The following is a 26664-nucleotide window of genomic DNA, read 5'->3' on the forward strand; positions in this document are numbered from 1 at the left end:
ACACAGACGTCTGATTATGTGTGATCTGCAGAATCACCAATAATACAGACGCTATACCTGATTATGTGATGATCTGCAGTATCACCAATAATACAAGTATAGCTGGCAGAATAGAAGGTATGTAGTGCTTGGTGCAATAGTAACAGAATAGTTTAGCTAGACCTCACCAGAGGAGCTGGTGGGTACTATTAGAACACAGTAACTGATTAGTTTGACAAGACCTCACCAGAGGAGCTGGTGGGTACTATTAAAAGAGCACCTCACCAGTGGCAAGGGCTCACTGGTGAGTAGAAAGGTCAGACAGGCTAGGATCAGTAACAGGCGGGCAGGTACAGTACAGAATCGGCAGGCAAGAGAGTAGTAAGATATCAGGCAGGGTTCAACAACGGAGTCAGATGGGCAGAAGTACAGGAACGATAAGCAAGAGCAGAGTCAGAGGGTAGCCAGAGTCATACACAGAATATCAATATACAGTAATACAATAATCCTAGTCTTGTGTGAAATCCATGGTTTCCTCCCAGATCAAAGCACACCGGATACTCTCTAAGGTCTGAGCGCTAACACGTGAGTATTCGCAACAGCAGACAAGTTGCGAGTGAACAGTGAAGGCTTTTGAAGCAGAGGAGACCCCACGGCCGCGCCCACAATAATCAGCCAATCCGGAGCGCCGTGAGTCTCCTCTGACGTCAGCCGACCGGCCGGTCAGCTGACGCGCCTCCTTCCCGCATAAAGGTCCTGTCTCCGTGCGTGCCCGCGCGATACGGCAACCCTATGTGCAATAGACAAACCCGTACAAGACGCCAGAGGCACGGGCGAAGTCCCTGAGCAGGAAGGCAAGGCGACTGCGGAGACACCCCGCGTGCCCGCAGCCGCCATTTCTGCGGATGTTACATTTGGCTGGAGGGGCCTCATCCTGTGCTTTAGATAACTGACCAGACAAATCAGGTGACAGATCACAAGTTACAATGGCTGCAGAAATGTATTTCTTGGGCAAAATAAACCCTGGACCTTCAGGATCAGGAAGTTGTTTCTCAAAGGACCGCGACAAAGCGTCAGCTTTAACATTTTTAGAACCTGGTTTATACGTTATGATGAAATTGAAACGAGAAAAAAACAATGCCCACCTCACCTGATGTGAACTTAATCATTTGGCATTTTCAATGTACTCTAGGTTCTTGTGGTCAGTGTAAACAGTCACAGGATGAGTTCTCCTTCCAACCAGTGCCTCCACTCTTCAAAAGCCAGTTTAACTGCTAAAAGTTTCCTATTGCCAATGTAATAATTTTTTTCGGTTGAGGAAAACTTCCTGGAGAAGTTGGCACAGGGATCAAGACGTTTAGGTAACACAGCATACTGTGACAGGACTGCCCCCACCCCTGACTCAGAAGCATCAACTTTAACAATAAAGGCTTTCTTTCAGGATGTACCAAGATGGGAGCAGAACAGAAGGCATGTTTAAGGGAATGAAATACCTGGACAGCCTTACTGTTTCAAACAGAAGGATCGGCTCCCTTCTTGGTAAGATCTGTGAGTGGTGCTACAATAGAGGAAAAATTCTTAATTAATTTCCTATAGAAGTTGGCAAATCCCAAAAATCGTTGTAATGATTTTAGATCGGAGGGCTGGGACCGATTAAAGAGAATCTGAAGCGAGATTAAAAACAGCTTTTTACCTTATATTCAACAGGGGCATGGTTGCCCCTGCTAAAACGCTGCTATCCCGCAGCATAATGAGGGGTCTTTACCCCCCAAATCCCATCCGTGGTGCCCGGGGAGCGCTTCCTGTTGAGGCAGAGCTAATGGCTGTAGCCCTGCATCCATGCAAGTCTGTCAGCACGTATCTCCGCCTCCGCCCGCCCCTCTCAGTCTTCCTTCACTGAGAGGGGCGGGGGAGAGGAGGACATCCGCCGCTGATAGACGCGCATCGAGGCAGGGCTACAGCCGAAAGCTCTGCCTCCATGAGCAGCAAAATCTACGACCAAGTCATGGATTTTGCAGGGGGGGATTTGGGGGGTAAAGACCCCTCATTCTGCCGCGGGATGGCGGCGTTTTAGCAGGGACAAACATGCCCATGTAGAATATAAGGTAAAAAGCGGTTTTTAAAGTCGCTTCAGAGTCTCTTTAAGGACTGCAATTAGTTTGTTAGCATCCATAGCCAAACCTGAGACAGAAATTACATAACCCACAAATGAGACTTCTTGCACTTCAAAAATGCATTTTTCTAGTTTAGCATACAATTTTCTCTCAATCTCTGCAGAACTTGTTTGACATGCACCTGATGTTGAGACAGAGAAGGAGAGAAAATCAAAATGTCATCCAGATAAATAACCACAAATTTACCCAGAAAGTCACGGAACACATCATTAAAAAAATCCTGGAAGATAGCTGGGGCATTACACAACCCAAAAGACCAGGTATTCATAATGCCCATCCTTAGTGTTAAAAGCTGTCTTCCATTCATCTCCATGTCTAATCCTGATTAGGTTGTACGCCACCCTGAGGTCAAGCTTGGTTAAGACTTTGGCACCTGCCACCTGTGAAAACAAGTCATCAATTAAAGGCAGGGGGTATCTATTTTTCACTGTAATTTTGTTAAGACCCTATAATCAATACAAGGTCTAAGACCACCGTCTTTCTTTTCAACAAAGAAGAAGCCTGCCCTTGCTGGACAGGATGGTGGTCTAATAAAGCCCTTTTCAAAATTTTCCTTGATATAATCTTTCATGGCCTTGTCTTCAGAAGCAGAAAGATTATATAATCGGCCACGGGGTGGCATAGTACCAGGTAACAGATCAATTGCACAGTCATATGGCCTATGTGGGAGAAGCTTATCGGCAGCCTGTGGAGAGAAGACATCAGAAAATTCTTGATACTCAGCAGGAATTTTACTTAGATCAAGATCAACCACATTTAAATGAAGTTTCTTCAGACAATTTTCCGAACAATAGGAGGACCATTTGATCAATTGTTTGGACTGCCAATCAAGCAAAGGGTTATGCTTAACCAACCAAGGCATACCTAGCACCACTGGACATGAGGGTATTTTCAGACAAAAGAACTTCAATGACTCAGAATGCAATACACCTACATTAATTTTGAGTTCTGGGGTCTCAGTAATAGGGAGACAATCTTGTAATGGTGTATCATTAATGGCTGTAATACAAATATGCTCAGATAACTTATAAGAAGGAACTCCCAATTGCTGACCTAAAGAAATATCTAAAATGTTCACAGTAGCCCCAGAATCAACAAAAGCCAAACAATTATGACTTCTCTTATCACAATTAATTGTAATGGGTAGTAAGAGACGTTCATTTTTTAGACAAAATACCTGCTCGCTTAGGTGAGTTTCCTCGGCCTCACCTAAGCACTGGAGTTTTCCGGCTTCTTTTTGGCGGAACAGGACTGAGCGTAGTGACCAGGATTTTCACAATAGAGACAAAGCCCCTTAGCACGACTCCTTGCTTTTTCAGTAGAGGAAAGTCTTGAAGAATCAATCTGCATTGGTTCTTCTGTACTAGTAGTGGAAGAGGGAGTGCTGACTGGCGAAGAAGCCACTGGCATATGTCTCTGTTGGCGTCTTTGGCGAACTCTCCTGTCGATGCGAATGACCAAGGTAATGGCCTCCTCTAATGTTGTAGGAACTGGTTGACTAAGCAAAATGTCCTTAATAACGTCTGAGACACCATAGAGGAACTGGTCAAGAAGCGCTGAATCATTCCATTTGGTGCTTACAGCCCATCTACGAAAGACAAAAGCATATTCCTCTGCTGTTCAACGACCTTGTCGGAACTCACATCATTTTTGTACTGCAGTGGACGTGATATCAGGATCAGAATAAAGCACAGCCATAGCTTTAAACCATTCTTCAACAGAAGAGAGAGCAGGATGATCTTGAGGGAGACCAAAGGCCCAGGACTGAGGGTCTCCCTGAAGCAGCAAGATAACAAGAGACACTCTCTGAGACTCAGAACCAGAGGCTAAAGGGTGAACTCGGAGGTACATAAGGCAATTATTCTTGAAGTTGTCAAGTTACTTCTGGACCCAGGAAACTGTTAGGGCAAGGGTAGCTTGGGTTCCACAAATACACCAGGAGGCAGAGGATGAACTTGTGCAGCACTGGAGACATCAGCAGCATCAGCAGAGGCAGGAGGGTGTTGAGAAGTGACCAGCTGAGTTAACTGGTTAACAGCTGGAGTCAAGAGTTGTACTTGATGACGTAGTTCATCCATAATGGGTTTTGGTATGGCCCGTGATAATGTCAGGCCTGTAGGAATATCTACTCATGAATCAGCTCCAATACCCCAATCTACCTGATTGAACGAGAGGTGAGAAGACAACATCTACCCGACTTCGGTTACACCCAGGCCTTTAGTGTGCAAGGTATTGGAGCTGAATGCAGGGTAAGTAAATAAACTTCCAGGTCTAAACAAGGATACAAAGTAGCAAAGTCCAGCAACAGTCCAGGGTCATACACGGGTAAACAGAGATATCACTGTACAGGAGGGCTAGGCAGAAGGAAGTCAAGAACGGATCCGAGATCAAACCAGGCAGCAAACAGTCATAATCCGGGCAATAGGTCACTTCAGGCAGCAGACAAGGGAGGTCCAGTAAATGAGCAGAGGTCAATGTCCAGATAATCCAATATAATAAGAGCAGGTAAACAGAGGACCCAGCAACCAGCAAGCTAGAGCTATCTCGGGCAACATGCATCTGTCACAGCAAGGTTTAAATACTGACAGCATCCAATCAGTGGCCAGCCACTCACACTCCGCACCAATCACAGCAGTTCTGCCTGAGTGTCAGCTGACTAACATATCAGCTGACACCACATACAAGCCTACCTATGTGTCAGCTGACTAAACTGTCAGCTGACACGAAGTCTTCCTTTTTCTTAATGAATAGGACGGACGTTTGCTAGGGGCTGTGCGCGCAGATTCAGAAGTGCCAGGACGCGACCCGCTCTCGGTAGAGACAGCCGCGTCGCTGGATCACGGAGGTAAGTCCCTTACATCATTATTTCTCAGTTTTCAGCCATTGTAGCTTTAACATAATACATGCTACCATAATTAAAACCCAAGTATTTTATTTGTCCATTGGTCCTGGTTGTTACATCATTTAAATTATGTCCTTATAACAATGTATGGTGTCAATATTTTATTTGGAAATAAAGGTGCATTTTTTTTCAATTTGTGTCCATTACTATTTGCAAGCTTATAATAAATAGTAATATACTCTCTTGACATGCATATTAAAAAAAGTTCTGACTTTTAGGTTTTATTATTTAGTATTTATATAGCGTCGACAGCTTCCACAGTGCTGTACAGTATATATATAGTCTTGTCACTAACTGTCCCTTGTAGGAGCTCACAATCTATTTAACTATTTATGTGGGGTTTTTTATTGTAATTTTTTTTATTTTTAATAAAAAAAAATATTTGGGTTTTTTTGGAGTGGGGAGGTAAACAGGTAATTTTAAATGTAGTTGATTGTGTATATGTAAAAAATAAAATGTATGTAGATGTAGTTTTACTATTTGAACACAAGATGGCCAAAGTCATTTTTGTTTTTTTCATCCTGTAAGTGAGAGCTCTCGCTTACAGGAACTGAAGGGATGGCGTGAAACTTAGAAAAATCGCGGCTGTGTTCCCATTCATTGATCTCCGGGGCAGCGGAAGGCGGCGGGAGCGCGCTCGGCTCAGCTGCAGCAGGGCAGGCTATCTGGACCGATATACCGTCCAGATAGACCTAAGTGGTTAAGTATACCTTAGGGCTGCATAGCCAGGCTGGACAAATTGCTGGTACAGTATCCAGGGCTCCTTAAAATTTGCAGCTGTCATTGAATAGAAGCAACCACTGATTTCCTGTGAGTGGCTCCGATACCTCTGCAGGTGGGACTTGCAGCACGTGCCCTGCAAAACTTTCTGCTCACACTTGAGCCAATCATGAAGCCTCTCTTAAAAATGACTTGGTACCAATCCATCCGATTTGATTATTATAATTGAATCGGATGGAAATCGTTGCCGCTAAGTGCATGCCCGATTGACAATGCAACCAATTTTGGGCTGAAATTGGTCGCATGTATCGGTCAGACATTGGACGAGCGATGAACGTGATGGAACCACAAGTACTGTTTCACCAGTATATGACTGTACATGTGTACATGTGTGCGTTTGTCACAAGTGGAGATTATCTCCACACTCATTAAAGGAAACCTTAACTGATGATTAAAAAAAAAAAAAATTTAACTTCCCTGGGGCTTCCACCGGTAGAGTTGGGTCGAACGGTTCGCCTGCGAACGGTTCCATGCGAACTTCCGTGGTTCGCGTTCGCGTCCCGCAGGCGAACCTTTGCGGAAGTTCGGTTCGCCCCATAATGCACCATGGAGGGTCAACTTTGACCCTCTACATCACAGTCAGCAGGCCCAGTGTAGCCAATTAGGCTACACTAGCCCCTGGAGCCACTCCCCCCCTACTAAAAGGCAGGCAGCGGCGACCATTACGGTCACTCGTGTGCCTGCATTAGTGAGAGTAGGGCGAGCTGCTGCACACTCTCTCTCATAGGGAAAGATTAGTTAGGCTTAGCTTGTCCCTGGCTGCATACCTGTTCTGTGAACCCACCACTGCATACCCGTTCTGTGAACCCACCACTGCATACCTGTTCTGTGAACCCACCACTGCATACCTGTACTGTGAACCCACCACTGCATACCTGTTCAGTGAACCCACCACTGCATACCTGTTCTGTGAACCCACCACTGCATACCTGTTCTGTGAACCCACCACTGCATACCTGTTCAGTGAACCCGCCACTGCATACCTGTTCTGTGAACCCACCACTGCATACCTGTTCTGTGAACCCACCACTGCATACCTGTTCTGTGAACCCACCACTGCATACCTGTACTGTGAACCCACCACTGCATACCTGTTCAGTGAACCTGCCACTGCATACCTGTACTGTTCAGTGAACCCGCCACTGTATACCTGTTCTGTTCAGTGAACCCGCCACTGCATACCTGTTCTGTTCAGTGAACCCGCCACTGTATACCTGTTCTGTTCAGTGAACCCGCCACTGCATACCTGTTCTGTTCAGTGAACCCGCCACTGCATACCTGTTCTGTTCAGTGAACCCGCCACTGTATACCTGTTCTGTTCAGTGAACCCGCCACTGTATACCTGTTCTGTTCAGTGAACCCGCCACTGCATACCTGTTCTGTTCAGTGAACCCGCCACTGCATACCTGTTCTGTTCAGTGAACCCGCCACTGTATACCTGTTCTGTTCAGTGAACCCGCCACTGCATACCTGTTCTGTTCAGTGAACAGTTTGGTGTGTCAGTGTGAAGCAGTACCTTAATTACACTACCTGATTGATGTACACACATGCAAGATGTTTTAAAGCACTTTAGGCCTGTCATTTAGCATTCAATATGATTTCTGCCCTTAAAACGCTGCTTTGCGTCAAATCCAGATTTTTCCCGGGGACTTTTGGCGTGTATCCCACTCCGCCATGCCCCCCTCCAGGTGTTAGACCCCCTTGAAACATCTTTTCCATCACTTTTGTGGCCAGCATAATTTTTTTTTTTCAAAGTTCGCATCCCCATTGAAGTCTATTGCGGTTCGCGAACTTTAACGCGAACCGAACCTTCCGCGGAAGTTCGCGAACCCGGTTCGCGAACCTAAAATCGGAGGTTCAGCCCAACTCTATCCACCAGCACCTCTGCAGACTTCATGTGCCCGCGCCGAGGCAAACCAATTGTAAGGATCCCTCCTGTAGCGTATTCTGTTCGTTGCAGTGGAGCTGCAAACTGACAGTTCTTGCTTATCTGCTTGCATTCGGTTGTGCATTTGCAATGGGTCTCATTGTCATTTGCAATCGCTCTGCAGTTCTGGGCAGCTCAGGATGCTGTCATCATTCCACCAATTGCTTGTTGCAGCTGAGCTGCGGCCAGATAGCCCTGGATTTCCTGCATGCATGTTGTTACATAATATTGCATGTATTTCTTATGGGGGTCCTTTGCATTCACAGCCAGATAGTAAATGGTAATCAAGTCATCTCAGAATTGAGTGATTACCATTCAGCTGTGTGGAGATTTGCAAACCTGCATCCATTGGCTGACGCCAGCATAAAAGTCTGCCTCCCATTTCATACCCTGCCCGTCATAGTGGGCACCTTGTTACTCTGTATAGTTCTGTTATTGTAGTTCTATGTGACCTTATTACTTGTGCTTTAGCTAGTTCTTGATAAATATATATGCAGACTTGCTAATATATATTTATCCGTTAGTTGAGCCGTTTGTTATTTTTCTTATTATTGTGTATTGCTTAGTTCCATGCTTGATGGACGTTCGCTGCATCCATTATCCAGATAGCTTGGATTCTGCCATCACCACATTGGTAACTGTAGTATTCCTGCTACTCTAGTTTCTGGGAACGTAACTATAGGCTGCAGTTGCTATTAGTTACGTTCTATCCTGTAGTCTTGCCTGGGTGGATGCTTGCTGGTGACTGTTGTTAGCCTGCTTGCTCTGCGTCTGTGGATGTGACTTTGAGCTGCGGTTGCTACTGGTTACGTTCCAATCTGTAGTCATGTCTTGTACCTATCTGAATGCTTGCTATCGCTAAGGCAGCGTAGTGTGAACTAAGGCAGCGCAACATCGCACTGCACTGCCATTGTGTTTTATTTGTAGCGATATCGGAAGCCCAGAGCTGCAGTTGCTCTGGGAAGCCTGTGTAACCTCTTCCATTATCCAGCTCTTAGCCTTATTGCGCTGGGTGGTCAGAAAGTATGACCCCCCAGCAGGGCCGGTTCAAGTAACAATTGGGCCCTAGGGCAAAATTATCCTGGGGCCCCCCAACAGACACCCCCTGACCAAAAAGCATCATTAGAGGCCCTTTGTTGCAGCCAAATTTCCCTCCTGGGCCCCTGAGCAGGCTGCTGACCCTCCCCTAATCACCTCCCAGCTTAACAGAGTCCCTGGGGAGCAAAAGTTAAGATGTTGGAGGGACACCTTGGGGGCCCCTACAGGCTCTGAGGCCCTGGGGCAATTGCCGATTTTTTCCTATGGTAGCTCCAGCCCTGCCCCCCAGCATTACACCAATCCTCTGGTCCCCCACAGCGAGCTAGTATCGTTTCTGGTGACTGGCCAGTCGGTGGCCACTGACTGGGCCTGCGTGGCCCTGGCCATGCACGTCCTCAATCACACTCCCATTGCCTGGAGCGTCTTGCCCATGCGCAGTATTAGATTTTCTCATACTGCTCATGCACAGGACGCGAAAGAAGCGTGATCGAGGACGCGTGCGGCCAGGGCCGTGCAGGTGCAGTTGCCACCGACTGGCCACTCACCAGGGTTGCCAAGCGTTCGTATTTGGATGGAAAGTTCGTTCAAAATGACACTAAAAAATTAACTGTCCGTATTGTCCGTCCTTTCTGTGCAGGCATCTGTCCATCAGTGCAATTGTAGCTGCTATCCTCATGTCATGTGCACTTTTCGGCAAAACCCGTCAACTCGCCCAAGCAGCTGAGTTGGAAAAGGCACAGAAGACCCAGACTGATGCAACTGAAGCAGTTACTCAACTGATTGTGGCTGAACAGCAGACTGTGGGAGGATGACAAGGGACGCACACCTGCTTATGGGGCTGGAGGAAGTCCAGGGTGAGTATAAAATCTTTACTTACAGCCGTCTCTGGTACACTTTAACTATACCAAAAACTACCCCCCTCTGCACACTGGCTTAACTGTGGGATTCTCTGAGCAAAATATATCCTGCTATACAAATACATAATAATAATAATATGGTAGGACATTAGACTATGACTGTGGCAGGGATTGATTGTGAGCTCCTCTGAAGACAGTCAGTGACATGACTATGTACTCTGTAAAGTGCTGCAGAAGATGCCAGTGCTATATAAATACATAATAATATGGTAGGACATTACACTATGACTACAGTAAGATTAGATTGGGAGCTCCTTAGCGCCACTCACAACTCTACTTAAAAGTGTGCTTTTGACTCCGCCCCCTGTCCTTCTAAAATTGTGGATGCCCTGCTTTTTTTGGCCTTTTTTCCATCAAAAATTAGAAATGAGGTTGCTACCCTGGTAAGGTATGTTTTGACTTGGTTCATCATGGAATGCCCATACTAGTTCTCTCTAGCCCAGTGATGGCGAACCTATGGCACGCGTAGCCTCATCTGCAGGCAGGCCATCGCTGCTGCGCTATGTCCCGGGAAATTGAACTGGCCTCGGCATTTAATAGACGCCACGCCAGTTTATAGCCCGCAGCCCCGCTCCAACCTGCATAGTCTTCTGGCAGGCAGAGCAGGGCTACGGAAAGATGGCGTCTGAAGCCCTGTACTGGAGACTATTTGTGTCTCCAGTACAGGGCTTCGGGCGCCATCTTCCCATAGCTCTGCTATTCCATTCAGTGCGGGAGATATGCAGGAGCAAGATGGTCCAGGGAGCTGTGCGCCAGAGGCCGGCCGGGTGAGGAGACTTCTGTCAGGTGAGTAAATTCCTTTTTTGCAGGTGAAATGATGCCCACATTGCGTTATTTTCTGCTGAAATGTTGCTCACTGCATTATTTTCTGCTGAAATGTTGCCCACTGCGTTATTTTCTGCTGAAATGTTGCCCACTGCGTTTATTTTCTGGTGAAATGTTGACCACTGCGTTATTTTCTGCTGAAATGTTGCCCACTGTGTTTCTTTTCTGCTGAAATGTTGCCCACTGCATTATTTACTGCTGAAATGTTGCCCACTGCGTTATTTACTGCTGAAATGTTGCCCACTGCGTTTATTTTCTGCTGAAATGTTGCCCACTGCATTATTTTCTGCTGAAATGTTGCCCACTGAGTTATTTTCTGGTGAAATGTTGCCCACTGCGTTATTTTCTGGTGAAATGTTGCCCAAATTGCATTTATTTTCTGCTGAAATGTTGTCCACTGTGTTATTTTCTGCTGAAATGTTGCCCACTGTGTTTATTTTCTGCTGAAATGTTGCCCACTGCAATATTTACTGCTGAAATGTTGCCCACTGCGTTATTTACTGCTGAAATGTTGCCCACTGCGTTTATTTTCTGCTGAAATGTTGCCCACTGCATTATTTTCTGCTGAAATGTTGCCCACTGAGTTATTTTCTGGTGAAATGTTGCCCACTGCGTTATTTTCTGCTGAAATGTTGCCCAAATTGCGTTTATTTTCTGCTGAAATGTTGCCCACATTGCGTTTATTTTCTGCTAAAATGTTGCCCAAATTGCGTTTATTTTCTGCTGAAATGTTGCCCAAATTGCGTTTAGTTTCTGCTGAAATGTTGCTCACATTGCGTTTATTTTCTGCTGAAATGTTGCCCAAATTGCGTTTATTTTCTGCTGAAATGTTGCCCAAATTGCGTTTATTTTCTGCTGAAATGTTGCCCACATTGCGTTTATTTTCTGCTGAAATGTTGCCCAAATTGTGTTTATTTTCTGCTGAAATGTTGCCCAAATTGCGTTTGTTTTCTGCTGAAATGTTGCCCAAATTGTGTTTATTTTCTGCCGAAATGTTGCCCACATTGCGTTTTATTTTCTGCTGAAATGTTGCCCACATTGCGTTATTTTCTGCTGAAATGTTGCCCAAATTGCGTTTATTTTCTGCTGAAATGTTGCCCAAATTGCGTTTCTTTTCTGCTGAAATGTTGCCCAAATTGCGTTTATTTTCTGCTAAAATGTTGCCCAAATTGCATTTGTTTTCTGCTGAAATGTTGCCCAAATTGTGTTTATTTTCTGCTGAAATGTTGCCCACATTGCGTTTTATTTTCTGGTGAAATGTTGCCCACATTGCGTTTTATTTTCTGGTGTCTGGTGTAACTGTTGCTGCATTTATAATTTACTGGTCATAATTGGCTATATTTGCTGCTTTGGGGTTACGGCGGGTATACTGATACATAGCATCACACAGTTTCTGCACACCCATGATGCGAATCCTCATTTCACCACATCATGGCAGAAACACTGCTTTCTTATGCCTCGCTGTTAAATCATTACGTTAGCTTCGCCCATACAATGTCATGACCACGCCCATTTTTCGGTGCAGCACAAACACCCCCCTTCCCCCCACCCTGTCCCAGGTTGAACCCAGAAAAATCTGGTCACTATAGGTTTGAGGGCCTGGTATTTGTCATCACTTATGTTCGAAGAAGGGGGGGGGGTAATTTTGTTCAAATTGGCGTGTTGGCACTTTACGAGAGACAAGAGACTTTTGAGTTGAAGTTTGGGCACTCAGTCTCGAAAAGGTTTGCCAGTTGCCACCACTGCTCTAGCCTATGACAGATATTGTGCCTGGCTTCCTGAGAGGTTCTCCTGGGAGGACATAACCCTCTCATGATGTACAACTCAGATACTGTGGTTATGCCTCAGAAAAATAAATATTTGGGAAATTCACCAGATACACCTAGACTCCAGACATGTCTACATCAACTGCAACAATGATTCCAGGAGTCCAGGATTCCAGCTTCTGTATGGGATTAATCCATGTGTCTAAAGCTCTGCACACACACTCGACCACCAATGAATGAGACACAACGGGTTGGCAAAGAATTGTTTTAAAAAAAGTGTTTTAACAACAGTAAAAGACAGGGACTGTCATCCATAAGGACCGATCTATCTTGGTGTATTGGTTCAGTTGATAATCAGTGTTAGTTGTTCATACCGAATGATGACAAATGATCCCCCCATTTAAAGTACTAACATATGGCAAATTTCACACTTCCCTTGCCTCGTTTTCAAACAAACAATATGATCAGCAGACCATCGTGGAGCTATAATTCAATTCAAATTTTCTCTAACCATTTTATGACGATGGTGATTGAGCCTGTGTAGTGGCCTTACTACATCCACTGCTACTTAGTACCTCTTTTTTGGCTACCTTTACTCTTAATGAAGTGCTTATCGGACCATTTGCATTGATGGAACACCTCCAGCCGGAGCCTCCTTCTTGTCTTGGTATTACCAAACTGAGCCAAGATAAGTGCTTTGGGTATTGCAGTTCTGCAGTGTGTCAAACACAAGAGCAACATCCACTGTGCATAAATTCAATCTTTGTCATTGTCTGCAGAGTTGCATGCCCTTCCAGACTGCGGGAGACACATTAATGCCTTTCGCTCCAGACGCAGCACAACATGAATGATTTGTGACTATTTCCATTAGGCGTTGTACAAATAGAGCCCTTTATCTATAATTCCAGCCTTCTGTCAATTCACATACCATAATGGAACTTGCAAACTCTTCACTGAATGAGCACAGACATAATGCATGACTGGAGATGCCAAATACAATGTATATTTATACATCTGGGACACTCCATATAATTATTATGAAGACATGAGATGATAGTGGCAATGAAAACTGTCATTATCAAATCCACAATGTGACATGGAGCGCTGCATTTTGTTTCATGATTACTCACTTGTATTGGAAGAGGTCTTGGAGCTGCTACGATAAGAGGCAGCCAAGAGTGGAGAATGGATTTTGTACCACAATATTGGATGGAAAAGACAAGATAAGAAGACAATTATGAGGACATTTCAAGGTTTAGGGGTACGCCAAACACAAATTCTTCATGCTCACTTATTAAAGGGGATCTGAGCTCAGAACTTCCTATCTACTCTAAAAGATAAGGCACAGTTTGAAAAAATCAGGTAAAAAAATTCTTTGTTACAATGCACAGAAATCCCCCCCCCCCCTCCCCCAAAAAAGCCCTGAAAATGTACTGGATGAACTTTCAGGGAGCAAAGGAAGGGTTAGAGCACCTGTGTTTTCCTGTACAGCCAGCCCTGCCAGCATCTAGGTTAGGCACTGTGAGTTATGCCTGATTACACTCAACTGTAGCTAAATAAACAAACACAGCTCAGTGCAGCTGATTTCTACAGCATTTCTGTGAGGGATGAACACTTTTCAGTCTGTTCTATGCAAGAACTCCGGTCCACTAGACACAGATCTCCTCAAAATCTCTATTCACTCTTTGCAATGTGTGCCAAACACTAGGAACAGATTTCCAATAGATTTCAGAATTAAATCTATTGGAAATCTATTGAAAATCGATCTAAATGCATTATTGGACCACTAGATCCAATGCAACTGTATGGGCCATCGATCTGCTGCCAGCAGCAGATCGACCTAGATCTTCCATCCTGTCAGATAGATGAAATCAGTCGAAATCGGCCACAAATCGATCGAATGGGGAATTTGATAGGATTGATTTCTGATCGATTTATTCCATAGAATCGATCGTTCGATCGATGGCTGAAATCGAGCAGTGTATGGGCCCCGTTCGCCACCTTTATAAATAGCAGAGCATCCAGGTGAATCCACACAAACAGATTTATTTATTTAAGTATTTATATAGCGCCGACATATTACGCAGCACTGTAGAGAATATATTGTCTTGTCACTGACTGTCCCTCAGAGGGGCTCACAATCTAGTACCTACCATAGTCATATGTCTATATATGTATCATGTAGTGCATATATCATAGTCTAGAACAATTTTTAGGGGAAACCAATTAACTTATTTGTATGTTTTTGGGATGTGGGAGGAAACCGGGGTGTCCGGGGGAAACCCACACCGACACGGGGAAAACATACAAACTCCTTGCAGATGTTGACTTGCCTGAGATTCAAACTGGGGACCGCTGCAAGGTGAGAGCGGCAATCACTACGCCACTGTGCTGCCCAGAGCGCTAACCACTATGCCACCGTGCTGCAGCTGGACTTAGTTAATGTGGTTCTTACATGACACAATGACACTCAGGGCCGGACCATCAACCTGACACTTCAAGCACCTGATTGGGGCCCCATCGGTGTCCAAAGGGCCCCCTCTGAGCCGGGGGTGGCGTTACACTGGGGCTTACTGGCTGGGCTCAAGCCCCAGCTAACATCTTGTAAGCCTCCCCAAAGCCTCTCCACGGTATACACAGTATTCCTGAGCGGCTGAGGCAGGGGAAGTTTTAAGCTGCCTCCTCTGTCAGGCTCTCCAGCTCCAATCAGAGTTCTTTTGGATGTAGCACCACCCCCTCCCACCAATGAAAAAGCAGAGGCAGCGACTGATCCCACCCACACATCCCTGTACAACAGCAGCACCAGCTGTGGGAGTGAGTGCCATGTGAATCCATGCTGGTCACAGTTCCTCTGTCCTCTCCTCTAGTTATTCCCAGCAGGACCAGGTACCCATACAATGCCACATTATTTTAAATATTACAGCAAAACGAGTTGCCTGACACATGCAGCTGGGGGAGGAACAGACAGAGCATGAAAGGTGATTTGACTGCAGTAGTGATGGGTCATACGCGAACGAGCCGGCTCTAAGAGCCGATTCTTTGACGTGAATCAGAGGAGCCGACGCCCACTCTGAGTAGAGCCGATGCCTCAGCCACCCCACACAGCTCTGCTCTGCACTGTAATGAAGGGCGTGTGTGTGTGGGGGGGAGGGGGGTTGGCCTTAATCCGGCTCTGATAAAACTGGGCGCCATACTGATTAAAGAGTGCCTAAGGTGAACATGACAAAACCTGTCTTGGCAGGCTTTGTTTAAATAATGACAAAGGGGAGAAGGAGGGGGTGACAGCATTAAATACTCACATGTCCTGATGTCTTTGAGTCACAGCAGGTGAAGCTCTGCCCCCCTCCTTGGCAATGCAGTCATGTTTTCAAAGCTCTTCAGAAACCTCTACCTGTGCTGAGTGGGTGGGGGGTGGGTGGAGGCATAGCAATCACCTGCCTGGAGGGATGATGCCAGTACAGGTAAGTATTTAACCCCAATAATACACAGGGGTTGAACAAAATAATGGAAACACCATTTTTGCATCAAAATCTTTGAACATGTTTTAAGCAATCAAAACTTGACATATGTAAACATTTTTTTTGTTTATTATTTTTGTTATTTGATATGTTTAATTAAAATAATTGTTTTTTACAGATATTTAAACCAAAGTTGGTTATAATTTATAAAAATGGTAGATCTCTCAGACTTTCCAAGAGGCCAAATTGTTGGTGCTCGTATGGCAGGTGCTACTGTAACAGAAACTGCCCGAATGCTTGGCATTTCAAGAGGTACTGTCTCAAAAGTAATGACTGCCTTTGAAAGAGAAGGAAAAACTTTCTCAGCAAAGCACAGTTGTGGCCGAAAGTCGAAGTTGTCTGAGAGAGACTCACCTACAGAACCCAGTTTCCACAAAAACTGTTCGTCGGGATCTGCATAAATCCGGATTCCCCGAAAGAACTGCAATTAGAAAACCTCTGCTCTCAAAGACAAATGTTTCAAAGCGTTTAGAGTGGTGTAGAAACCACCAGAATTGGTCCCTCGAGCAGTGGAAAAATGTGATTTTCTCTGACGAATCATCATTTACTTTATTTCCGACCTCCGGCCGACTGTACGTTTGGAGACAACCGAAAGAAGCTTTTCATCCAGACTGCCTTCTCCCAACTGTAAAACATGGCGGGGGTTCTGTGATGATCTGGGGTGCTATTTCTTGGAAATCCACCGGGCCAGTGATTTTCCTTCATGGAAGAATTAACAACCGAGACTATTTAGGAATTTTGGGCGACCAAGTTCATCCTATGGTTCAAGAACTGTTTCCGGATGGTTTTAATGCAGGTTCCAGCACTGGTAAAAACACTAAAGATTGACATCTACCTGAAAGCCCTGCCACGCCCCTTGATGAACTTACTTAATGGCAACGATTGTTCTACAACAGTAGTCCTTAAACTACGGCCCACGGGTCGAATGCAGCCCCGAGGCTTTTTCACTGGCCCCTGAACACAAAATGTATAACCTATACATATGGTCCACTGCACCTTTAAATATCAGGGGCCTGCATATAGAATAACAGTGCTGGGACCACCTGTCACGGACGGTTGCGGGGCTGCAGGCGCGTCCTGGAACCGCCCGTGAAGAAAAAGCAATCGCACTCGATTCCCTGCATCGATTGCGCTTCAAATCGGTACAATCTGGGTTGAGTGTGTAGGGACAGCTGAAGTCCTTTTCTTAGCAAAGAGAGAGCACCATCCTAAAGGCTGGATGGCTCTTTTGATATGCTAATGAGCCTGAGCCTAATCTGCCCCAGAGAGTCCCTGGCTTCAAGCTGTGCTGATGGCCCATCCATCAGGTATAAGGTGACAAGCACCATGGCAGAAGCAATCTAGTTGGGCTAAAAGCCAGACCCACTGGCTCATTCCCAGCAGGGGAGGCGACACCTCGCTGGCTGCTCCAAACTTCAAAGAGCCTTTGCCTGGGAATAACCTGAGTCTCATAGCATATCCATAACTTCCCAGATCTGTCATATTTCTGGGGTTCCTGAGATGGCAGCTTCGCCAAACGTGGGGGAAGTGTAGCATGAGCCCCGGTGCTGGTTCTGAGGAAGTTTCAGAACATTCTGAGGTAAGGACTGCCAGTTAGGCAGTTTGAAATTGCCCTGCTGATACCACAAGGGTCTCACCCCTCATGTTTGGTATCAGGCTGCTGGGTACATCGAGGCAGACCTGAAAATATTAATAAATCTGCCCTGACCTGTACGGTTCTGTGAGATAGAGCCCATATATGGTTACGGCATGATTTCTGGTCCCCAGGACAAGGGGAGGACTCATCTCATGTTCTAAGGGGGGGTGTGGGCCCGCCCTCACTCCCTCCTACTGAATCAGGGGCATAAGAATGGCAGAGGAGCCAAACTCAGGGTCCTCCACACTGAAACATCTTGAACTCATCAGATGCCAGCTTGAGGATATGCTGGCATCCACCTGGTCTGAACTCTGAACTCAAATTGAAACCCAGAACTCTGTTTTCCCACAAAAAGGACATCTTTCCAGGAACTAAGTATTTTTCTCCCTTCTTTTATTTTTTATACTGGCTATTACTGTCTTAATAATTGTGATTTTAATAATTGTCTGTATATATTAATTATTTATATTGCGTGAATAAACGACTTTCTCCAAGTCATTCACTGTCCGCTACCCTGCTTATCAGCACACACACAGAACTGATCCCGGGTCTCTGAAGATACGCTACTGTTTGTTTGTTGTTGGCTAGACAGAATACCGTGTGTTTAACCGTTTTATTCGCAGGACTAGTCAGTCAGTTAGTGGGCTCCACGGTCCCATGGTAACCGCGGTGGTGGCAGTTTACTCTGAACCAGTAGGTGACGTTGTAATTACCCGTGTCTCACAGGCTCCCTTCTGAGTTGTCTGCGGCTAATTCTTAACGGTTCCTGCGCATTGACTGCGACCAGAGTTCGCACGATCTGTGCGCTGGCACCGTTTAGAAGGCTAAGTGCGGTCAGCCACTAGGGCTCCTGTGACAGTGTTAGGCAGCGGTTGGGACCTGTGTTGTGCTGAAAGTATCTACGATAGCGCTAGCGCTATCAAGAAATGAACTAATTCGTTGGTGTAGCTGGAAGGCAATATATTTTTTTATATATACAGAGAGACTGTGTAGCCAGTACCCCTCCCCAAAAGTTTTATTTTATTTGGCGTGGAAATGTCCGGGAACTACAAGAAAATGTGCCTGGCGGACCTGCAAAATCTTTGCCAAGAGAGAGGCATTGATGTCGGCCGCAAGAAACAAGGGGACCTGGTAACGGAATTGTTTCAATGGGATACCCAGCAACTGCAGGAGCTGGATGTGTCTGCTGAGGTAGACGCTGACCCATCTGACTCAAGGCAAGGGGAACCAGAGACTGAGACTCCTGACCGTACAGAGGTTGTGCATCCTGAGGGCCCTGCATCAACAGTTACGCAGGAGAATGTCAGTGTGGACCCCAACCCCAAAGTTTCTGAAAATACTCGCCCGGAACTGGCCAGTACTGGACTGTCCAGGGGTGCTGACCCGGTAATGCAGCAGGCATTACAAAAGCTGATGGAGACTGACCTGGACAAGTACATGCAGTACATGGAAGCCCGCGAGGAGCGGGAACGCCAATCTGCAGAACGCAAGGCTGCTGCTGCAGAACGCCACGCGGAGAGGGATGCCGCAGAGGCGCGGGAGAGACGACAGCATGAGCTCAACATGGCAAAGGTTCAACAGGCCAGCCGGAGTTCACCGCCCAGCCTCCCTGCTGAAGGAGCTGCACCACCCGTAAGTGCAAAATTTAAATTTGCTAATATTGAAAAAGACACAGACATTGACTTGTTTTTGCGGTCTTTTGAAAAAGCATGCCGTCAGTATCGTCTGTCCCAAGACCAGTGGGCCAGACATCTGACACCTTTGCTGCGCTACAAAGCGCTTGATGCCTTCGCAGAATTGCCTGCGGAGAAGGATAATGATTATGCTGCTATAAAAGACGCTATCATTACTAAGTACCAGCTGACGCCAGAAGCCTATCGGAAAAAGTTCAGGGCCTGGCAGAAAAAGCCTTCTGATTCGTACCGAGATGTGGCCAGCAGCTTGCTCACCACACTCCGCCAGTGGACACTAGGCCTCACCAAAGAGTCTTATGATGTCCTGGAGGACTTGATAGTCCTGGAACAATTTCTGAACATTTGCCCTGCTGATGTACGACAGTTTGTCTTAGAACGCAGGCCGGCTTCAGCCACTGTCGCTGCAGACCTTGCTGAGACTTTTGCAACTACCCGGGTGGCTGATACTCGCAGAACTGTCCCATCCAGCTGGAGAGGAGGTCAGCCCAATACTCTGGCAGACTCTCCTGCCCCTGTGAGCCGTCCGCCACAGAGGCCACCCAGTGCAGCTGCTGCACCCAGGCCTGCAGCGCCTGGAGAGGTCACCTGTCACTACTGCCGCCAGCCCGGACACATGAAATTCGACTGCCCGGAGCGGAGACAGACACCACCAGCACCTGGATCATCTGCAGCACCTGCACCTCACCCACAGCAGAGGCAACCCGCCAGGGAACCACAGCCTGGATCATCAGATTTTGTCCTGTTTGCCCGCGGAAAGGAAATCCGCGACCGAACCGACCAGCAACAACTTGTTAGAGTGAACGGCAAAGTTGTCACCGGATTTCGAGACACCGGAGCTGACATCACGTTAGTTCACTCACACCTTGTGCCAAAGGAGAGCATCAGCTCCAGCCGATCCCTTGCCCTTACTGGAGTAGAGGGCACCCTTTTTCACATAGCCCACGCGACAGTGAAGCTGGATTGGGGATTAGGAATCCAAGAAAGGGTTGTTGGGGTTATGAAGGATCTCCCAGTCCCTGTGTTGCTGGGGACTGATTTGGGCAAGCTTGTGTCCTACTATGAACCTGCCACGACCGCCTTGTCGCTCACGGAAGGAGACGGACTCTCCACCCACCACCAGGTACTTTATACACTTGGGGGAGCACCAGGGGGAGGCGGGTTGAATGTGCCCAGTTCAAGGGTACCAGGTTCAATAGTGCCTGCTTCAAAGGCACCTGAGTTTGATGTACAGACTGTCTGTTGTGATGATGCTGTAACTGTACATGAGTTTACTGTACAACCTGTCTGTAATGAAAAAATGTCTATACCTGTCAATGTCATTACTGCATGCAATGATGATTTGAGTAATGTCCGTCTGTGCCATTCTGACAGTGTACCTGTGCTAGCAGTACTGCGCAGCTGCACTGCTCAGAACCCGAGCTCAGAACAGGTGGAGGGGGTTCCGGCCTCCTCCCCCTCCTCTGACCGCAGGGATGAGACCTTTCAGCCGCTGGCCTCGTGTGACATGAGCCAGTTGGCTGAAACTAACAGCGCCGTATTCTCAGCCGCACTACAACGTGACCCAAGCCTGGAGGTGCTCAGGCAGCAAGCCGCTGAGCCCCTCGCAGACGGGGCCGCTTTCAAGGTGTACTGGGAAGGTGGGAGACTGTACAGTGAGTCTGTACAGCCCCCTACAGGTAGATCCCACGCGAATACCAAATGGCTTGTGGTCCCGAGTGCGTTCAGGGGACATGTGCTGAAATCCGCACATGGTAATCCTCTGACAGGGCACTCAGGGGTCCGCAGGACACTTGCCGGTATTCGGAAACAGTTTTATTGGCCCCGGATGAACAGGGATGTAGCAAACTACTGCAGAGCATGTGCCGTCTGTCAGGAGCTGGGAAGGTCCAGGGATCCCCGCGGGGTTCCCTTAGGTCCACAGCCACTTAGCAGGGGAACCCTGCGTGGGCTGGCTGTTGACCTAACCAACCCACTGCCCGTTGTCAGCAGTCCCGGCAGACACCACGTCCGACTGCCACAGGCTCCAATAGGTTTTCCCGCCGCACCGGCAACCCGAGACCCGTCAGCCAGGTTGGCCGACACGCAGCGGGCAGCCGACCCCAGAACGCCAACGGGGAACTAGATCAGATCTCGCAGGTTAGCGGCAACGACACACATCTTGCTGATGAATGTCTATCTGCCTTCTCCCCAGGGAGGGCTGTCACGGACGGTTGCGGGGCCGCAGGCGCGTCCTGGAACCGCCCGTGAAGAAAAAGCAATCGCACTCGATTCCCTGCATCGATTGCGCTTCAAATCGGTACAATCTGGGTTAAGTGTGTAGGGACAGCTGAAGTCCTTTTCTTAGCAAAGAGAGAGCACCATCCTAAAGGCTGGATGGCTCTTTTGATATGCTAATGAGCCTGAGCCTAATCTGCCCCAGAGAGTCCCTGGCTTCAAGCTGTGCTGATGGCCCACCCATCAGGTATAAGGTGACAAGCACCATGGCAGAAGCAATCTAGTTGGGCTAAAAGCCAGACCCACTGGCTCATTCCCAGCAGGGGAGGCGACACCTCGCTGGCTGCTCCAAACTTCAAAGAGCCTTTGCCTGGGAATAACCTGAGTCTCATAGCATATCCATAACTTCCCAGATCTGTCATATTTCTGGGGTTCCTGAGATGGCAGCTTCGCCAAACGTGGGGGAAGTGTAGCATGAGCCCCGGTGCTGGTTCTGAAGAAGTTTCAGAACATTCTGAGGTAAGGACTGCCAGTTAGGCAGTTTGAAATTGCCCTGCTGATACCACAAGGGTCTCACCCCTCATGTTTGGTATCAGGCTGCTGGGTACATCGAGGCAGACCTGAAAATATTAATAAATCTGCCCTGACCTGTACGGTTCTGTGAGATAGAGCCCATATATGGTTACGGCATGATTTCTGGCCCCCAGGACAAGGGGAGGACTCATCTCATGTTCTAATGGGGGGTGTGGGCCCGCCCTCACTCCCTCCTACTGAATCAGGGGCATAAGAATGGCAGAGGAGCCAAACTCAGGGTCCTCCACACTGAAACATCTTGAACTCATCAGATGCCAGCTTGAGGATATGCTGGCATCCACCTGGTCTGAACTCTGAACTCAAATTGAAACCCAGAACTCTGTTTTCCCACAAAAAGGACATCTTTCCAGGAACTAAGTATTTTTCTCCCTTCTTTTATTTTTTATACTGGCTATTACTGTCTTAATAATTGTGATTTTAATAATTGTCTGTATATATTAATTATTTATATTGCGTGAATAAACGACTTTCTCCAAGTCATTCACTGTCCGCTACCCTGCTTATCAGCACACACACAGAACTGATCCCGGGTCTCTGAAGATACGCTACTGTTTGTTTGTTGTTGGCTAGACAGAATACCGTGTGTTTAACCGTTTTATTCGCAGGACTAGTCAGTCAGTTAGTGGGCTCCACGGTCCCATGGTAACCGCGGTGGTGGCAGTTTACTCTGAACCAGTAGGTGACGTTGTAATTACCCGTGTCTCACAGGCTCCCTTCTGAGTTGTCTGCGGCTAATTCTTAACGGTTCCTGCGCATTGACTGCGACCAGAGTTCGCACGATCTGTGCGCTGGCACCGTTTAGAAGGCTAAGTGCGGTCAGCCACTAGGGCTCCTGTGACACCACCCATCCACATACTGTAGAAGCCAGTGGGCAGTCATGCCCTGGCTTCCAATCCAATTCTGCATTAGGTGACACTGCTGTCCAATTGGACTGCAGGTTGTCACCTGGGTATGCTTCACTGTCTGGTGCACAAAGACGTTCAGAATGGCTACTGCTGGAAGTTCTCCTCTGGGCATTATTGGGGGATTCAATGTAATTTTTTTTACATCATTTTATGTATGTTACAGCCCCGCAGCAGTCTGAAGTATGTTTACCCGGCCCTAGACTGAAAAAGTTTGGGGACCCCTGTTCTACAACGTTGTGGCAGTTGTGCACCATATACTAGCAGATGTTTATGCACTATGGGCATTATCTACTGTATGTCTGACTGAACTATTCTCTAACATCGGTGGTATATTTCCTTTCATGCATCCTTACAGCGCTGGATTTATTTACTTTGGGCCACATTACATTATCCCTAACTGTAGCATTGGACCTTTACTGCTTGGATTGACTGAGTTATGAGATTGGAGCTCTCTGTTCAATACATTCATTAGGCTGGTGTCTATTTCACACTTATGTTGCGCCTGGGACTATGGCCTTGCTCACATCTAAAATCGTAATCGCAAACGCAAGTGTTTTGCGATTTTGTGTGGTGTTTTTTCCCCCCTCCCGGAACTCCACTGCGCGCTGCGTTTTTTGGTAAAATCGCTTTTCTAAGCACTTTTCCAGAGAGGTTTTTAAATTCACTCCCTGATGCAAGTCAGGAAGTGAACTTTTTTGCCTGGAAAAGAATAAACACAATGTATTTATTCTTCAAAACGCGAATGCAATCGCTGCACAAAGTGATTTTGTGAGCGTTTAGCGCTGTTGCTATACTTTCCATTGAGGCAAAATCGCCCCAAAAATGGTACAGGCACCACTTTGCTGAACACACAGCGCACGAACCACGCTGATATGAACCTTCTCATAGAGATTCAGTGCACAAGCGTATTGTGGGCGTTTTGTGCAACGCCCCTCATCCATCCTCATTAAGACAAAGCCAGTCATGACAGGCCCTGTCACAACTTACATACACTTTAAAGTGTACCCAAGGTGACACAATGAGATATTTGTGTGTTTGTACAGTGAGACGTATGCAAATAACTAGGCTGTGCTCCTTTTCTTCTTTTTCTGCGTCAAAGAGTTAGGGCCTGTTTCCACTACACGCAGATTGGATGCAGAATGGATGCAGAAAAACTGACTCCAATGAATGCCTATGGGAAAATCTGCATCAGAAAAATCGCGTTTAGTGGAAACAGGCCCTTAACCTTTCAGGTTAGCAAGTGACAGTTTCCTTCCAGTTGCGATCCTAACCCTCACTGATAAAGAATTACAGAACTTCATAGAACTGTTTCCTGGCAGAGAACAGCTTCTGAGTGTTTGGGATAGATAAAAAAGGTCAATAGTTCATATATTTTAGCTCTGGGACTCTGAGGCCTTGTTCACACTAGGAATGTTGTTGTACGCTTTTAACAGCACATTGCGTTGTGCGCTTTGCTAGATACAGCTTTTCCATTGATTCTAATGTAGCAAGTTCACATTTGTAAGCTTTGTTACTATCTGTTTGAGAAACGAAGGCCTCATTCACATTGGGTGCGTTCAGAAACGTGTAAAAGCGCATGATAAAAAACCCATGCATTTGTGTGCGTTTCAGTGCGCTTTTTTATGCATGTTTTGCTTATCGAAGCAGTTGTCAATAAAGATTTGTTTTCAACTGACAATGTGTTTTTTTTTCATTTAGGCATAAAAAATGCCTGTGTTTCTATGTGATTGAATGCGCTTAAAAGGTGCACCCATTCACTTGCAGTGATGTGCGCTTTACAGCTCAATGCACACTCAAGTGCATGCAACACTACGTTTTTGAACTGCAGCTCAGCACAGCGCCTAGATGTGAACCAGGCACATTCATTACATTGGAAAATCAATACCTTGCAGAATGCACAGCACAATGCGCGCTGAAAAGCGCACAAAAATGTACTTAGTGTGAACGAGGCCTAAGTGTTGCATGCATTTCTGTGCGTTGCGCTGTAAAGCGCATAGCAATGCAAGTGAATGGATGCGCTTTTTAAGTGCATGGAAGCCCATAGCAATGCGCTTCGGAGATGCATTTTTACCCCTAATTTAAAAAAAACAAAAACATTTTAAACTGAAAACAAGTCTTAACAACTGCGACATCAAATAAGCTGACCACGCTGAATAAAACGCTTTCAAGTGCATTTCAGCGCATGTATGTAAATACATGGGTATGCTTAAAATAAGCATACAGAAATGCGCATCGACACATGCATTTTTTATCATGCACTGAAATATATTTCTAAACGCACCCAATGTGAACAAGACCTGAGACTGTGTGAAAGACTCTATCATTCATATGAGACAATGCAACATAAAACCTACTTTTTTAGCTTCTAAAAAGAAAAAATAACTAATTTTCAGGAGTATTTATCTCATCAGTTTATTTTCACCTTGGGTTTCCTTTAGGAATGATAACTTGAAAACATCATTGCAAACCGTAGCTAGCGACTGCTATTTCCACCTACGCAACATCTCCAAGATCCGGCCTTTCCTAACCCCAGACACTGCCAAACTCCTTGTCCATGCCCTCATCATCTCCCGCCTGGACTACTGCAACTCCCTCCTGTCAGGCCTCCCTCAAAACCGCATAGCCCCCCTACAATCCATCATGAACGCAGCAGCCAGACTCATCTACTCCTCCCACCGCTCTGTCTCCACGACTCCCCTATGCAAATCCCTTCATTGGCTTCCAATTCACTTCAGAATTAGCTTCAAGGTCCTATGTTTGGCCTACAAATCCATACACAAGTCCTGCCCAAGCTGCATCTCTGACCTGGTCAGCAGATATACACCTGGCCGCCCACTTCACTCCTCCAACAACCTCCTCTTAACCACCCCACACATCTCGCACTCCCATGCACGACTGCAGGACTTCACTAGAGCTGCCCCCATCCTGTGGAACTCTCTCCCACTGCCCATCAGGCTCGCTCCCACCTTCAACACCTTCAAAAAAGCACTCAAAACTCACTTCTTCAAGGAGGCCTACTCAACACTACCCTAATCCTTTCTGCCAATAGCTTCTTGCTGCACCCCCTCCTTTTGTGTCACCAACCCCTCCCTCTAGATTGTAAGCCTTTGGCAGGGCCCTCTCCCCTTGTGCATCATACTTGACTGTGTGCACTTTACCCAGAATTTGGAACTTGTTACCACTACCACTCCAGTTTATGATCTGGCATTGTACTACTGTCTGCATTGTGTTGTGTATCTTTTTGCTATTACCTGTATTGTTGTATCTATTGTCTATTACCTGTATTGTTCTGTCACCCCTGTTATCATTGCCTGTAACCTTATTTATTGTACAGCACTGCGTAATATGTTGGCGCTATATAAATCTAATAAATAATAATAATAATTGCAGTCAGTTACAGCTCCCTTTTCCTGCCATGTTAAATCTATCACCAGCACCAGTTAAGCTTATGTCATTCCTCTTTAGTGCCAGGAATCTATTATATGCCATTCTAAATTACTTGTGGGGAGAAAACACATGGGGCCTGATTCACAAAGCGGTGCTAACAGTTAGCACCGTGGTGAAAAGCCCTTTATCACACCTAAACTCACTTTAGGCATGATAAGTTTAGGTGTGATAAGTTTAGGTGTGATAAGTTTAGGCATGATAAGTTTAGGGGTGATAAGTTTAGGCATGATAAGTTTAAGCACCAACTGCGTTAGCACCGCAGTGCACAGCTGATCAAAAGTTTTGCGCTAGCAAAGTCTGGTGCACTTCGCATAGAGTTTAATGGCGCTGCTATGCGTGCGGGACTTT

The 26664-nt window shown here is 46.5% G+C and overlaps 1 long non-coding RNA gene across 2 annotated transcripts in view; it reads right to left on the reverse strand.

Moving 5' to 3' along the window:
- LOC137522643 (uncharacterized) overlaps window positions 1-26664 on the reverse strand; it is a 261446-nt gene that overhangs the window by 137325 nt on the left and 97457 nt on the right. The window lies entirely within an intron of this gene.

This window comes from Hyperolius riggenbachi, chromosome 6, assembly GCF_040937935.1.
Source record: "Hyperolius riggenbachi isolate aHypRig1 chromosome 6, aHypRig1.pri, whole genome shotgun sequence".
Taxonomy (NCBI): Eukaryota; Metazoa; Chordata; class Amphibia; order Anura; family Hyperoliidae; genus Hyperolius; species Hyperolius riggenbachi.